Source organism: Zingiber officinale, chromosome 4A (assembly GCF_018446385.1).
Source record: "Zingiber officinale cultivar Zhangliang chromosome 4A, Zo_v1.1, whole genome shotgun sequence".
In the NCBI taxonomy this organism is placed as follows: domain Eukaryota; kingdom Viridiplantae; phylum Streptophyta; class Magnoliopsida; order Zingiberales; family Zingiberaceae; genus Zingiber; species Zingiber officinale.
The window spans coordinates 123,048,719-123,065,018 of NC_055992.1; the positions used below are offsets into that span (position 1 = coordinate 123,048,719).

General features: G+C 36.6%; 1 long non-coding RNA gene and 1 other non-coding gene across 2 annotated transcripts; both read right to left on the reverse strand.

Moving 5' to 3' along the window:
- Positions 1-5,008: 5,008 nt before the first annotated feature.
- On the reverse strand, positions 5,009-5,081 carry TRNAF-GAA. The gene has a single exon. It is a non-coding gene; the product is annotated as a tRNA-Phe (tRNA).
- A 9,978-nt stretch (positions 5,082-15,059) lies between these two features.
- Positions 15,060-16,285, reverse strand: LOC121973619. The gene is made up of 2 exons (XR_006109684.1): positions 15,887-16,285; positions 15,060-15,443 (listed from the first exon to the last, which is right to left on the reverse strand). It is a non-coding gene; the product is annotated as an uncharacterized LOC121973619 (long non-coding RNA).
- Positions 16,286-16,300: the final 15 nt, after the last annotated feature.

Below are 16,300 nucleotides of genomic sequence, written 5' to 3' on the forward strand. Positions count from 1 at the left end.
TTGCGGTATGGCATCAAGCATGCTTTTCTGATACAGCCATTCTGAGGTATGCTTTGAGGAACGTGCACGCCTCAGGAAGCGTGCACGCGCCTCTCCGGGGTTCTATCTAAAGACCTCCGGACTTCGACGGAGGTATGGTTTTTCTCCTCTACTGTAGCCACAGTCTCTTTATTTTTCCTTTGCTTCATCTTGTCGCTGTCTGACTTGAGCGTCGGAGGGTCGTCGCCGGGAACCCCTTCCCAGCCCGGCTTTGTTACAGGTTCCCCGGAGGTCCACATCACTGAGGAGATCACCCGGAGGCAGCAGAGAGCGCCACGTCCCCAGTCTTCATCGACTCAGCGTTCGGACAGGATCAATAACAGTTTCCAGTAAATGACTTTTCTTTTAGAAGATTGTATGTATAATTACGAAACATATTCACATATAAATGGGTTTGGAATATTCACATATAAATGGGTTTGGAATGCTTTGTGGACAAAGCTAGACTACCAGTTATGCATAAAGGATTTGATATTAAGTTATGTTGAGTGTTATGTAGCGTGGATAGTATAATTTTTTTTTATTTATGAAGTATCGGATACAGTTACTATACAGATATGGATATAATATGCAAATACGCATATCAGATATGGCCAAAAATGTGTCATGGACTTTTTTGAGATTTGACCATATGGATATGTTTTAGACACGACAAGGATACGATTAGGATACGTTTTTCCAAATGCGTTTGGGGGAAATTACAAGTATTTAAAATTTATAAGGGTTAATTGAAAAAAGATAAAAAATTCTAGGACTAATTAAAAAATATTAATAAAAATAAATTGGGTTGTGGGCTTTTAAACCTTAAACCTTAATCTTTTTCTACTCGTATCTCATCCTACTCGTCTCTCATCGCTTCTCTAGCATCGTAGTTGGTGCAATTATCCCTAGTTCAAAGTTGGCTAGTTTGACTCGAACATGAATTTTAATATTTGAAAATATATCGAGATTTTAGATATAATTTTTCATTTGGGAGATTGTTGGAACAATTCTCCACTGGTCAAAGGTTAACCAGTTTGATACGGGAGAGTAGTTAAATAGGTCAAGGCTGACTAGATTCTTGACTGGCAAAGTTTTAACTAAAGGTTAGGAAAGGACAAGACTAAAACCAATGGGATGGTTGGCAGAAGAAGAAAAATCAAGTAGGTCATAGAGGAACAGACACATGGTGTGGAAAGTCCTAGTCAGTGAAGTCAGACAGATGGAAAGTCCTAGTGAGTGAAGTTAGGCTAATGGAAAGTTCTTGTAAGTGAAGCCAGACAGTTGAAATGCCCTAGCGAGTGATGTTAGATAAAATGAAATCCTGGTGAGTGGAGCCAGCAGTTAGAACGTCCTCATGAGAGAAGCTAGGCAGAAGGAACCCTTGGTGAGTGAAGCTACGTGAAAAATGTTGAAGTGGTCATTAAGGATCGGACATTTGGCATGAGGAAAATCTAGGTGGGTCAAATGTTGATCGAACACCTGGTATCTCGAACTCTGAATGCCTGATTGTGCATCTGTGGAAATTACTAATAACATTTGAAAGTATTTTTGGGGTGAAAATAAAAATACCATTAACATATTTTAATTTTTGGCTAAAGCAGAGTCATTAGTATAAAGTAGGAGACTCACTAGAGCAGCGAAAATGGAAAAAAGCATCGTCAAGGGCTTCTCGTTCTTCATCTCTATCATCGTCAGATCATCGACCGAAAATTAAAAAAAAAAAAGAGATATGAGGTGATTGTGGATCGAACACACGACCTTCAGATCTTCAGTCCGACACTCTCCCAACTGAGCTATCCCCGCTAATGACTTTATAATAGGAAATACTTTTTATAACAGTTTCCAATAAATGAACTTTTTTTTATAAGATTGTATGTATAATTACGAAACATATTCACATATAAATGGGTTTGGAATTCTTTGTGGAAACGCTAGACTACCAGTTCTGTTTAAAGAATTTGATATTTAGTAATGTTGAGTGCTATGTAGCGTGCATAGTCTAAAATTTTTTATTTTTGAAGTATCAAATACGGATACTATACAGATATGGGTATAATACACAAATACACATATCAAATATGGCTAAAAATGTGTCATGGACTTTTTTGAGATTTGACCATGTGGATATGTTTTGGGCACGGCAAGGATACGACTAGAATACATTTTTCCGAATGCATTTAGGGAAAATTTTAAGTATTTAAAATTTATAAGGGTTAATTGAAAAAAGTTGAAAATTTATAGGACTAATCAAAAAATATTAATAAAAATGAATTGGGTTGTGGGCTTTTAAACCTTAAACCTTAATCTTTTTCTACTCGCATCTCATCCTACTCGTCTCTCAACGCTTCTTTGGAATCGTGGTTGGTGCAATTGTCCCTAGTTCAAAGTTTGTCAGTTTTACTCAAACTTGAGTTTTGATGTTTGACAATATATGGAGATTGTAGGTATAATTGTCCATTTGGGAGATTGTTGGAACAAATCTCCACTGGTCAAAGGTTAACCAGTTTGATACGGGAGAGTAGTTAAATAGGTCAAGGCTGACTAGATACTTGACTGGCAAAGTTTTAACTAGAGGTTAGGTAAGGGCAAGACTAAAACCAATGGGATAGTTGGCAAAGAAGGAAAACCAAGTGGGTCATAGGTGAACAGACACTTGGTGTGAAAAGTCCTAGTGAGTGAAGCCAGATGGATGGAAAATCCTGGTGAGTGAAATCAGACAAATGGAAAGTTCTGGTGAGTGAAACCAGACAATTGGAAAGTCCTAGTGAGTGAAACTAGGTAGAAGAAAATCTTGGTGAGTGAAGTCAGATAGTTAGATAGTCCTAGTGAGTGAAGCTAGGTAGAAAGAAGCTCTGGTGAGTGAAGCTAGGTGAAAAAAAATCAAGTGGGTCATGTAGGACCGAACAATTGGCATGAGGAGGAAAATCTAGGTGGGTCAAAGTTTGATCGGACACCTAGTGTCTCAAACTCTAAATCCCTGATTGTGCGTCTGTGGAAATTACTAATAAATCTTGAAAGTATTTTCAATGTGAAAATAAAAAAACGTTAGCGTAATTTAATTTTAGGCTAAAGCAGAGTCATTAGTATAAAGTAGGGGGCTCACCAGAGCAGCGAAAAAAGGAAAAAAAGCACCGTCAAGGGCTTCTCATTCTTTTGCTCTATCGTCGTCAGATCGTCACCCAAAATGAAAAAAAAAATGCGGTGAGTGTGAATCGAACACATGACATTCAGATCTTCAGTTTGACGCTCTCCCAACTAAGCTACCTTGCTAATGACTTTATAGTAGGAAATATGTTTTAAATACTTTTATCACAGTTTCCAATAAATGACTTTTCTTTTAGAAGATTGTTTGTATAATTATGAAACGTATTCACACATAAATGGGTTTGGAATGCTTTGTGACAAGACTGGACTATTAGTTCTGTTTAGGAAATATGTTGAGTCCTTTGTAGCGTGGATAGTCTAAAATTTTTTATTTTTAAAGTATCGGATACGGATACTATACGGATATGGATATAATACGTAAATACACATATCATATACGACCAAAAATATGTCATGGACCTTGTTAAGGTTTGACCATGTGGATATGTTTTGGACACGACAAGGATACGACTAGGATACGTTTTTCCAAATACGTTTGGGGGAAATTACAAGTATTTAAAATATATAGGGGTTAATTGAAAAAACTTGAAAATTTCTAGGACTAATTAAAAAATATTAATAAAAATAAATTGGGTTGTGGGCTTTTAAAATTTAAACCTTAATCTTTTTCTACTCGCATCTCATCCTACTCGTCTCTCATCGCTTCTTTGGCATTGTGGTTGGTGCAATTCTCCCTAGTTCAAAATTGGTCAGTTTGACTCAAACTTGAGTTTTGATGTTTAACAATATATGGAGATTGTAGATATAATTGTCTATTTCAGAAATTGTTGGTACAATTCTCCACTGGTCAAAGGTTAACAAGTTTGATACAAGAGAGTAGTTTAATAGGTCAAGGCTAACTAGATACTTAATTGGGAAACTTTTAACTAAAGGTTAAGCAAGGGAACGACCAAAACCAACTAGGTGGTTGGCAGAAGAAGAAAAACCAAGTGGGTCATAGAGAAACGGTCACTTGGTGTGGAAAGTTCTAGTGAGTGAAGTCGGGAGGATGGAAAGTCCTATTAATTGAAGTCGGGCAAATTGAAAGTTCTCGTGAGTGAAGCCAGATAGTTGGAAAGTCCTAGTAAGTGAAGCTAGGTAGAAGAAAATCCTAGTGAGTGAAGCTAAGCAGTTAGAAAGTCCTCGTGAGTGAAGCTAGAGAGAAGGAAATCCTGGTGAGTGAAGCTAGATGGAAAAAGTTCACGTGAATAATGGAGGACCAGACATTTGGCATGAGGAGGAAAATCTAGGTAGGTCAAAGGTTGATCAGACACCTGGTGTCTCGAACTCCAAATCCCTGATTGTGCATATAGGGAAATTACTAATAAACCTTGAAAGTATTTTCGATGTGAAAATAAAAAAAATATTAACGTAATTTAATTTTAGGCTAAAGCAGAGTCATTAGTATAAAGTAGAGGGCTCACCAGAGCAGCAAAAAAGGAAAAAAAAACACCGTCAAGGGATTCTCGTTCATCAACTCTGTCGTCGTCAGATCATCGCCCGAAAATTTAAAAAAAATAAAGGGATAATGGAGGACCAGACATTTGGCATGAGGAGGAAAATCTAGGTAGGTCAAAGGTTGATCAGACACCTGGTGTCTCGAACTCCAAATCCCTGATTGTGCATATAGGGAAATTACTAATAAACCTTGAAAGTATTTTCGATGTGAAAATAAAAAAAATATTAACGTAATTTAATTTTAGGCTAAAGCAGAGTCATTAGTATAAAGTAGAGGGCTCACCAGAGCAGCAAAAAAGGAAAAAAAAACACCGTCAAGGGATTCTCGTTCATCAACTCTGTCGTCGTCAGATCATCGCCCGAAAATTAAAAAAAAATAAAGGGATGCTGTGAGTGTAGATCGAACACACGACCTTCAGATCTTCAGTCTGACACTCTCCCAACTGAGCTATCCCCGCTGATGACTTTATAATAGGAATTCTATTTTAAATACTTTTATAACAATTTCAATAAATGACTTTTCTTTTAGAAGATTGTATGTATAATAACGAAACATATTCACATATAAATGGGTTTGGAATGCTTTGTGGACAAAGCTAGACTACCAGTTCTGCTTAAAGGATTTGATATTAAGTTATGTTGAGTGTTGTGTAGCGTGGATAGTCTAAAATTTTTTTATTTTGGAAGTATCGGATACGGATACTATACGGATATGGATATAATACGCAAATACACATATCAGATATGCCCAAAAATGTGTCATGGATTTTTTTTAGGTTTGACTATGTGGATATGTTTTAGACACGACAAGGATACAACTAGGATACGTTTTTCCAAATGCATTTAGGGAAAATTTTAAGTATTTAAAATTTGTAGGGGTTAATGTAAAAAACTTAAAAATTTCTAGGACTAATTAAAAAAATATTAATAAAAATGAATTGGGTTGTGGCCTTTTAAACCTTTAACCTAAATCTTTTTCTACTCGCATCTCATCCTACTCGTCACTCATCGCTTCTTTGTCATCGTGGTTAGTGCAATTGTCCCTAGTTCATAGTTTGCCAGTTTTACTTAAGTTTGAATTTTGATGTTTGACAATATATGGAGATTGTATATATAATTGTCCATTTGAGAGATTATTGGAACAATTCTCCACTGGTCAATGGTTAACTAATTTGATACGGGAGAGTAGTTAAATAGGTGAAGGCTGACTAGATACTCGACTGGAAAAGTTTTAACTAAAGGTTAAGCAAAGGATAGACCAAAACCAACGGGATGGTTGGCAGAAGAAGAAAAACCAAGTGGGTCATAGAGGAACGAACACTTGGTATGGAAAGTCATAGTGAGTGAAGTCATGCAAATGGAAAGTCCTGGTTAGTGAAGTTAGGCAAATGGAAAGTTTTGGTGAGTGAAGACAGTTGGGAAGTCCTAGTGAGTTAGGTAGAAAGAAATCTTGGTCAGTGAAGTCAGACAGTTAGATAGTCCTAGTGAGTGAAGCTAGACAGAAGAAAACTCTGGTGAGTGAAGTTAGGTGGAAAAAGTTCAAGTGGGTCATAGAGGACCGGACATTTGGCATGAGGATAAAAATCTGGGTGGGTTAAAGGTTGATCGAATACATGGTATTTAGAAGTCCAAGTGGATCATAGAAGACCGAACACTTGACACGAGGAGAAACGTCTAAGTGGGTCAAAGAATTAACCAAAGACTTAGTTGAGAAGTCCCAGCGGATCAAGGTGTCGGATCGGAAAGACACTAGAGGGGGTGAATAGTGATCGTCAAAAAATCGTGACTAAAAATAGGTACGCAGCGGAAGAATAAAGGACAATGCTTACAAGGCCAAGTTTTACTTGGTTCGGAGCCTTTGCCGACTCCTACTCCAAGGCCCGCACTCATAGAGTGCTTTCATTGGGCAATCACTATCAGTTCACAAAAAGTGTTACAAACGTTGAGTACAAGGACTATTATAAAAAAGTTACTAACAAATAGAAAGGAAACAAAATGCGGTCTCTCGTTCCGCGAACTTCGGAGTAGCCTTTCAATGTTATCGGAGCCTTTTCGGAGCAGCACTTGAATATGAAAGTTGTAATCATTGATGTTTTTAAGCTCCTAGTCAAAGGCTTTTATATAGGCTCATTCTGGGTGCTTGGAACCCCTCTGGGCGCCTGGACCAAGTGGCTCGGCCATTTGACGCGCTCCACATCAGCTTTAGATATTTTTTTGGGTCCGAGCGCCTAAACCGACTCCAGGTGCCTGGACCGTCCGGGTGCCAACGACACTCTCCTGGGAGAGCCTGGTCAGGACGCTCGGACTCTCCTTTTCTTCAGCAGCTTCTTCCCTGCAAAAAGGTTAGTCCATGCAATAGTAAATATATTTACCCTGTAAAACAGAGTTAACACAACATAATAAAATAGTAGTGGTAATTAGATCTTATCTCCTTGTGACCAGGATCTAATTAAGGTCTCAACTTAGATTTCCTAAATGGACTTAAGCTAGATTGACGCCTATAGTTCCCTTATCGGGAAGCACATCCTCACTGGATCTCTCCGCTAGTTGCTTACCTCCACTTACCAACTATAGTCGCTTGACTTACCTTTGACCCACCAGGTTTTCCCGCCAGTTGTCAGGTCTGTAGACCCAATTAGACTTCGACTGATTGTCAGATCCCATGGACCTAACCAAATTTCCCGCCAGATATTGGGTCCCGCAGACCAATCTAGACTTCGTACTAGCTATCGGGTCCTGCGGACCTAGCTGGATTTCAGCTTGATGTTAAGTCTTTTAGACCAGTTAACTCCTACACACTTGGTAGAAAGGTTAAATAAACACCACATTTAACTTTAACCTATTTGTCATCCATTAAAACTATAAGTACCCCATGGAGATTTTGATATCAACCGAGTCAAGTTAGATCCTGTTGTTATTTGATGTCTTATGTCTAAGTGTGCAGGAACTTAGGAGCATAAGAAGTCGAGTGAAAGACGCAGCTAGCAAGAAAGATGACACAGGAGAGAGCTGATGGGCTCGGTGCGTCCGAGGGACGAGATGCTGCGGAAGAGTACGCTGGCGGACGAGAAGGAAGCGTGCGACATTTCCGAGGGACAAGAAACCGGAGCGAAAGACTGTTCGAGAAGGCCGGAAGTTGGGTTCAGGTGAGCCCTATTCCGGATGGCCGAAATCATCCAAGCGAGTGGAGTAAGAGCTGAAGAAGCGGACCGAGACAAGTAGAACCGGAGTAGAGGACTCGGACCAAAAAAGTCAACCATGTTGACTTTGTGGGTCCGGGCGCTCGGACACATTCCAGGCGCCCGGAGTCCAGGCACATGGAACCTAAATTTTATCACCATCAACGTGGACTTGATCGACGTGTCGGGGATAGAATTCTATCCCACTCCAGACGTCTGAAACCCTTCCAAGTGCCCTGACTAAGGTTATAAATACAATCTTGGTCCCAAAAGCTAAAACAACGAGAATTTGGATAAACAACACTTGTGCGTTTCTCTTTGTTAGTTTAGCTTCATTTTCTGTACGTTAATTTCTGTAAAGAGGCTTCTCTGCCCGAAGTAGATCTTCATAAATGCGCTTCATTTTCCTTGGATTAATTACAAACCAAGTAATTCTCTTTGTGTCTCTATCTTTTTAATTAGTCTCTTAATTCTTAATACAAGTGTTTATAATTAAGCTATAAGTCGAGAAAGGGTTGAGTTTGTTTTGCAGGACAATTCACCCCCCCCCCCTCTTGGCGATCATCAAGGGATCTACAATTGGTATCAAAGCGAGGATGCTTCAGAAGGACTAACCGTCGACCGAAGCAAAGAAACCAATGGACGGACCAAGCATCGTTCCACCAAAATTTGAGGGAGAATTCGCACACTGGAAACGTTGAATGGAGGTATTTCTAAAAAATGACTTTGAGATTTGTTTAATAATCAAGTACGGTTTTGTAGTTCCTACAAATCAAAATGGAGAGGAGAAGGAGGAGAGTCTTCAGACAAAGAAATAACAAAATGATTCTGTAGAAAATAACAGAGCGGAGTATCACTTGCTGAGTGTGATGCTGCCTCAAGAAGTCAACCGTATCGGAAGCTACTCGTCGGCCAAAGAACTCTGGAAAAAATTCCTGGATCTCCATGAAGGCACATCCGAAGCCAAGCTAACAAGACGAAACATACTTTGGAACAAACTGATGAATATTCGTATGGAAAGAGGTGAGAAGGTAGCCGATCTACACACGAATGTCAAAGAACTAATCACCGGACTCAAAAACCTCGGTGAAACGGTAACCAACCAGGACTCGGTACACTACGCACTCAATGTCTTTCCCAGGACTCCAGAATGGACCTCGATAATCGACGCCTACTACATCTCAAAGGACCTGGAAGTAAGTACCCTAGAGGAACTATTTTCTACTTTAGAATTACATGAAATCAAATGTGCAGGTACAATAAAAGAGTCAAGCCAGATTCTAGCACTAAATGCAACCAAGAAGGATGAACCCGAGTCAGACTCAGAAGGAGATCAGAAGCTTACATGGTAAGAAAATTTAGAAAATTATTTACATCTAACAAATTAAAGAAATATAGAACAGGAAAAATTCAAGAAATAGAAGAAAGGTTCGATGCTACTAGTGTTAAAAGGAAGTATACATAAAAGAGGACTGCCCAGAACTCAAAAAGGAAAAAGACAAGATGCTCAAGCAAAACAAGCGCAAGAATCTAAAGGTTACTTGGGACGAAAGCTTATCATCTGAGTCAGAAATAAAAACATATGCCGGACTAGCACTAATGGCGAGCCATAAAGAGCAAAGCACCTCAGAAGTCAGTATCGATGAAGGGGGAGTGACTTTAGATGAATACAGCGAAGCAGGGGGAGACTCAGGCTTCAAGTCTGATATGGTAAGTGAGGTATACCTCTTACCTCCCAATCAACTCTATTTTGGTATTAAATTTATGGCAAATCAATGTGCAAGTTAAAAAGTAAAAACGATAAATTTAAAAATAAAAATTTAGAAATAAAAATAATTTTAGCAAAATCATGTCTAATAGAAGATTTTGAAAAAGTAAAACTTGAAAATACTAAATTAAAGGAACAAATAGAAAACTTAAAAAATTCTGCATGTTCAAATATTTCTGTTTTAAATGTTAGAAACTATAAAGGATTAACCTGGTACTATAGATTTCACAAAGGTCAAATCAGAAAAGTGACAAAAACTTATATCCCTAGAAAATACTTAATTAACCTAGTAGGTAGAAACCTATATTGGGTTCTGAAATCATGCCTAAATTAAATTATTCGCATGCTCTACGTACTTTTTTTAAATAGTGTCAAATAAATTTCTTAGCATGTGTTCTATTAGAATTTAATTTTCTGAGAAATAAGATTTCATTACACAACATCGACAAAAGTTAAAGTTATTTTTGTTTACTTTTTCTATGAATTTCTGAACAAAAATCACATTTTTTTAATTTAAAAATATTTTTATGTACTATTTTTTTTTTTGCAAAATTCATTGTTTTTGTTCCAAGAAAAATAATTTCAAAATTTTGTGAATTATTTATACTCATTTTTTAATATTTAAAATTCTCGATCACTAAGCTTCTGAAAGTTTAATTTTTCTGCATGACTACTTAAATTTATTTTAACTTAAAAATTAATTTAACTTAATTTTGTTTTTTTACCCTAAAAATTTATTTAAACCTCCAATTTTTTCCCACTTAAATTTATTTTATGTTCTCGTGAAAATTTTATCTCTATAATTAATTAAAATTTTCACCAACTAGACTTTCTTGTAAATTTTCTTAATTATTTTAAGCTTACCCCTATTTTGAATGTGATCAAAGGGGGAGAATTAGAAGTTAAGTTTAAGGGGGAGGTATATTTTTCAAACTATTACATATCTAAAAGTCTTAAAATTCGAATATTTATTTCATGTCTTTAATTTATGTCTTATTTTACCCTAACTTAACTACGGTTGATTCACATCAAAAAGGGAGAGATTGTAAGTATCCCGTGGAGGTTTTGATATGATCAACCGAGTTAAGTGAGGTCATGTTGTTATTTAGTGTCTTGTGTCTAGCTGTGCAGGAACTTAGGAACACAAGAAGTCAAGGGAAAGAAGCAACTAGCGAGAAGGACGATATGGGAGAGAGCCGACAGGCTCGGTGCGTCCAAGGGACGAGAAGGAAGCGTGCGACATTTTCGAGGGACTAGAAGTCGAAGCGGAAGACTGCTCGAGAAGGCCGAAAGTTGGGTTCGGGTGAGCCCTATTCCGGATGGCCGAAATCACCCAAGCGAGTGGAGCGAAAGCGGAAGACCCGAACCGAGGTGAGCAGAACCGAAGCAGAGGGCTCGGACTGGAAAAGTCAACCATGTTGAATTTGTGGGTCCAGGCGCTCGAAACCTAAATTTTATCACCATCGACGTGGACTTTGACCGACGCATCGGGGATAGAATTCTATCCCACTCTAGGCGCCTCGACCAAGGCTATAAATACAGCCTTGGTCCCAGAAGCTATAACAACGAGAATTTTGATAAACAACACTTGTACGCTTCTCTTTGTTAGTTTAGCTTCATTTTTCTGTGCGTTAATTTCTGTAAAGAGGCTTCTCCGTCCGAAGAAGATCTTCATAAGTGCGCTTCATTTTCCTTGGATTAGCAATCTTCTGATTGCAAACCAAGTAATTCTCTTTGTATCTCTGTCTTTTTAATTAGTCTCTTAATTCTTAATATAAGTGTTCATAATTTAGGTATAAGTCGAGAAAGGATTGAGTTTATTTTTACAGGACAATTCACCCCCCCCCCCCCTCCCGCCGGCCATCAAGGGACCTATAAAAACTAGATTATTAGTGCAACCTGCACCAATACAAGGGTTACTGGATGCTAGGCAATGAGGAGTCCCAACAGGTCACGGTTGACTGTATGTTGGGCAAGAGAACCTAGACTTATATTAAGCAGGTTAGAGTTGGTCAGTCGATTAGAGCAATTGATTGACTCTAAGCTAATCAATTAGGAGGTTCTTGAGAGAACACAGAAAGGGTCCGAATCAATTGGTCAATCTATTGGGTCGAACCTAATCGATTGGGTCGAGCCTAATCGATTGAACAAATTGATTAGGGCCAGGAGATTCGTGAAGAAGAAATTGTGAAGATAATGGCTAAATCGATTGGCAAATCTATTTAGCCACTGCTAATCGATTGGGTCAATCAATTAAGTAGTGTTTTGTCGTGAGGAGAGGAACTTGATTGAGGCAATCGATTAAGAATGCTTAATTGATTGGGCTAATCGATTATGACCTTTTTGCGAGTAAACAGAGAGTTGCAAAATTGATTAGATAATTGATTAAGGCTCTCTGAATTGATTGGGATGACTTAGAAATCGATTAAGGTTTGAAAAAAGAGTTATTCTGCAGGTGTTAGACGATCAGATGATGTGGCAGTCGATTAAGAAAAAGCTGAATCGATTGGAAGACATCGAAGAACTCTAGAAAAGGGATTTTGTGAATTCTTTCACAATATCTCTCACACAACACTCAACGTTGGTTCTTGGGAGACTTAGTGTGAAGTGCATGTGCATTTCCAAGTTGATTAAGAGGTGGTTTCAAGCAAGAAGAGAGTAAGCTAGGGTTTCATTATTATAATCTTGTAAGATTTTATTTGTATCAGCTTCTCATCTTCTTCTTCTTGTATTTTGTGATGTGAGCTTGTATGAGGCTTCTCCGCCTCCAGATTATTTTTGAGGAGTGTTTCCATAGTATAGATGTGTGCACTGTGTGGATCATTGGATTAGTCATCTCAAGGAGGTGGATACCAAGTAAATCATTTATGTTAGCATTGGAGAGTTCTTCGCTTCAAATTATTTCACTGCAAGATCATTTTTATCACCCTCCTCTCTAGCTCCCCTTGATTTTAACAGTCTTCCACCTCCCTTTCTACCGTCGCCACTCACCATGTAAACCCTAAATTATTGTTTCTTATTTTGTTCTCCTGATTTAGAAATTTGAATATAAATCTTAATCTTTCATATATTTTTTCCTTTCCATTTTTTTTATAAACAACATATAAAAATCTCAATTTTGATTATCTTATATATATATATATATATATATATATATATATATATATATATATATATATATATATATATATATATATATATATATTATCTTACTATTTTTTTATTAAGAATGTGTACTCTTTACTAACTAACTCTCAATTAATTTGGTGAATTCCAAAATTAAATTACGTTAATATCCTTTTTTCTTTTCACACTGAAAATAATTTTAAGGTTTATTAATATTTTCCATGGGCGCATGAATCAGGGATCTAGAGTTCAAGACTCAACTGTGGTATATTATTGAGAGTTTTTTTCATTAATTAATCAGGGATCTAGAGTTCGAGACTTAACTGCGGCGTATTATTAGAAATTTTTCTCATTAATCAATCAAGGTTCTAGAGTTCAAAATTAAGCTATGACGTATTATTGAGAATTTTTCTCATAGGTAATTTTCTCTAATCTCTTTAGTCACGCATCTTAGGATTGACATCATTATGAGCGAATAAGCTTCTATAAATACGAGCGGAGAAAACATACTTTTTTTGACTTTTTTGTTAAGATCAAGTATGATATTAAATTAATTTTTTATAAAGAGGAATTCGTTATAGTAACTTGTTAATTCTTTAGCGTCACCCTTGCTTATTAGTTCAATATCTTATATAAATAATTAAATTAATTTTTTATAACTTTTTACCAAACCATGTAGGTAAGTTTCTAAAATTATCAAATTACGTAGAGTAATTTCAAAATTATCAAATCACATGCCCATTTTTTGTTTTACCCCTATTAGTCGATTGATTTTTTTGATCAGTCGAATCAATTTTACTCTATACCAAAATGTCAAAATTTTAAGCAAATTAGTCGACTGATTTATTAAATTAATCGAATCGATTTTACTCTATGTTGAAATATCTATATTTTAAGCAAATCAGTCGACTAATTTTTTTAATCAGTCGACTGAATTGCTTTTTATCAAAGTCAATTTTAGATAAAATCGGTTGGTGAGTCAAACGACCTCGAATTGATATGAAACTAGTTCCTATGTGTTTGTCTACCTCTCCTAATTATATTAATGTCCTCAAATATTAATTTGACCTAATATATTTAGAGCAATAATTTTTTAAACACAAATATATTTAAAAAATTTAATTCATGTTTAAAAAAATTATTGCTCCCAACATATTAGGTCAAATTGAAGTTTGAGAGAATAGATATAATCAGGAGAGGTAGACGAGCATATAAGAACTAGTTTCATATCAATCCAGGTTATTTGGTTCATCAGTCAGTTTTGAGCAAAATCGGCAAATGGACGAAACCACCTCGAATTGAAATGAAACTATGTCCTATGTGTTCGGTTAGTTCTCATGTTTATATTCATGCCCTCGAATTGATTTTTCTCTATGCTGAAACGTCAAAATTTTAAGTAAATCAGTCGACTAATTTATATATATATATTTTTTTATCAAAGTCAATTTTAGATAAAATCAGTTAATGAACCAAATGACTTCAGATTAACATGAAACTAGTTTCTATTATTTATCTATCTCTCCTAATTATATTCATGCCCTCAAATATTAATTTGACTCAATATATTAAGAGCAATAATTTTTTAAACTCAAATATGTTTGAAAATTTTAATTTATTTTCAAAAAAGTATTGCTCTCAATATATTGAGTAAAATTAATATTTGAGAGCATGAATATAATTAGAAAAAATAGATAAACATATAGAAACTAGTTTCATCTCAATCTGAGGTCATTTGGTCCTTCAATCGATTTTGGACAAAATCGACTGATGGACCAAATGACCTCATATTGACATAAAACTAATTCCTATGTGTTCATTTCTCTCTCTGTCCTCAAACATTAATTTGACTCAATATATTTAGAGTAATAATTTTTTAAAATGAATTAAAATTTTCAAACATATTTGGGTTTAAAAAATTATTTCTCTTAATATATTGAGTCAAATTAATATTTGAGGGTATGAATATAATTAGGAGAGATAGATAAATATATAGGAACTAGTTTCATGTCAATCCGAAATTCATCAACTGGTATATATAATCAGATATTCGGATTCGATATCGGATAGTCCTTTCAGATCCTTCTCTATTTGGATTAGATATCGAATTTTCTATAAGATTCAGAGAAAATTATCATCGCTACTTAGAGCATTGGAGAGCTCTATATGATTTTTTTTTTAGTCTTTAATATATCATTTTAATGTCGCATCAAAACATAAAAATCTATTACCAAACTTCCTAGTTTTTTTTTTTTATGAATCCTATATTTTCAATTTTTTGCTACATCATTAATTATCAGTTCCACTCTTATTATTAATTTTGAGATGCAAAAAAAACACATAGACTTAAAATTTCACTTCAACTCTTCAACTCCAAATCTCAAACCTTATATAATTTTTTTCCTTTAACTTTTTTATCTTACAAACCTATATAAAAACCTTCCAAAGAGATGCCTTTAGTCCGAGAGGTTGCCCTTTTAGCCCAGGGTCTTGGAACTTTTAAGTCCATGGTTTAGTAAATTGCTCAAAGTTTAGAATTGAAGTTCGATACCCCACTTCGAATTGATACCCCTCCAGTCGAAGCAAACCAAAGAAGAAAAAAAAAATCTCCACTCGAAGCGCCGTTAGGGACTGCTCGACGGCTTAGCCATGATTTGGTGGCTAGCTCTCCGCAGACGCCTGACCATGAAATCGCAATCGCACGGTTGAATGTCCAGCTCGACCGCGAATTTGCAGCCATCTCGATTGGTCTATTCAAGATAGATGGCAAAAGCATATTTTAGCAAATTAATACATAATTTAAAATTTTAAAAACAAAAATGTATAATTTAGGTATTTAGAAAATATAGGTCCTTCCTGTAAAATCAAGTAACACATTTTCAAGCAGAAGAGAAGAAAAGAAAAGAAAAAGTTAAAGGAGTTGGCCAACTACCCCGTACGCGTGGGGTCGTCTCCTCTCCAAAGTCAAAGTTTGACTAAATCCCATTTCCGTCCCAAATTTTCCTCCTAGATTACGTGACGATATCTAATAAAAATAATAATAAACTACTGCAAAAATAGAAAAAGAAAAAAGAAACTTTCGATATCAATCATTCAAATACTTACAATAAAAAGATCAAAAAAGAAAAAAAAAATGTATTAGACTTATTTTTCCACTCCCTGCGTGAGAAAGGGGAAAAAAACAAATAAATACCAATTATACGTATTCTTCGTCTTCTTCTAGTTCCGGTGGCCGTCGATTCCCGGGCCCGGCCCGGCCGGCGGCTTTCTCCCTCTGGGAAGAAAGTTGAGCAGCAGCGGCTTGTACTTCTCGGCCAGTCGCTCCGCCCCCGGCGGAACCGTCAGTCCTCCGTCGACCGGCAAAGCCATGATCAGGGGCCGAGAAGCGGTCGACCGCGGAGCGAGAAGGAGGAGGAGGAGCAGGAGGATTCCGAAGACGGAGACTCGCGCCATGAGAGCGGGGAGAGAGAGAGAGAGAGCGCTAACTGTGAAGAGGAGAGAAGAGAGGAGGCGGAGGTGGTTATAAAGGGCAGAGAGCAGAGGAAAACAGAGGGGATTGAAGGAGACGTTTGTAAATTTGTGTGAGTAATTTGGAAAGAGTGAAACC